We start from the raw sequence: 1,217 nt of genomic DNA, 5'->3' as shown, positions 1-1,217 counted from the left end.
CAGGGCTGGGTTTGAACCCGCCACCTGGGCATATGAGGCCAGTGCCCTACTCCTTTGAGCCACAGGCATCACCCTAGTTTTGGGGTTTTTTTTTTTGTGTGTGTGTGTGTGTGTTTTGTTTTTTGAGACAAGGTCTTGCTCTGTCACCCAGAGCTAGAACACAGCGGCGTCATCATATCTCCACTCCAACCTCAAACTCCCCCACTCCACCCAAGTAGAGTGGGACTACAGGCACATGCCACCATGCCCAGCTAATTTTTCCATTTTTTTGTAGAGACAGGGTCTTTGTTACAGACCAACCAGGTTCATTGCCTACTGCTCAACAGGAAACCAATGCACTAAGACAATGGTTGGCTTATAACAGAGAAAGCTTAATATCACAGGTGGCATTCAAGGAGATGGGAGGGAATTCTCAAATTCATCTCCCTGAGAATTGAGTAGAAAGGATTTGTAAAAGATAGTTTGGTTGGCAAAGGTCTAGGGAATTGGGTGGGCTGTTTGGTGGGGGATGAGCTGATAGGGTTGAGATACAAAAATTATCTCAGTTGGGACCCTTCCTGGGTATGGGGTATCAGGGCTATTGGATCCCATGCCCATCCATGGTTCTAGTTGGTATCAGTAAGTCTCCAGAATACAGAGTGTAAAAAACATCTTAAAGATCAATCCTAAGATTTATGACAGCAATGTTATATATAGAATCACAAGTCTTAGGATTTACAACAGCAATGGTATCTATAGACATAGTGGGGGACTGTCACAAATCATGCATCTCTTAGGGAGGAGAGTGCCATTAGCAGTGATGAGTTATAGCAGCAAGGGAATTAGGAAACGATGACTGGTTAACTTTTGGTTATATCTGTACTTTTATAAAAAATCAGACTTTGATTACTGTTTATACCTATGGCTCTACATGTTGTAATATTGGTGGTTACAGTCTTGCTCAGGCTGGTCTAGAACTCCTGGCCTTGAGGGATCCTCCTGCCTTGGCTACCCAAAGTATAACAGAGGAAAAGTCTGAAAAAGGGCAACAAAATGTTTTATGAGTTGCCTTGTTAACCCCCTGCCCCTCTACACTCCCTTATTGGGAATTAAAATTTACATTCCTGCCCAAGCCCAGTAATCAAAGGGGCAGAAAAATGTTCTTTGAACTTTGTTTTCTAGTATCTTAAACCACAGGAGATGGCTCAGTGGAATTGTCTAGACAAAAGTCTGCCTAA

This window comes from Otolemur garnettii, unplaced genomic scaffold, assembly GCF_000181295.1.
Source record: "Otolemur garnettii isolate 467f Iridium unplaced genomic scaffold, OtoGar3 scaffold00020, whole genome shotgun sequence".
NCBI lineage: Eukaryota > Metazoa > Chordata > Mammalia > Primates > Galagidae > Otolemur > Otolemur garnettii.
Note: the sequence above shows the minus strand (reverse complement) of the source record.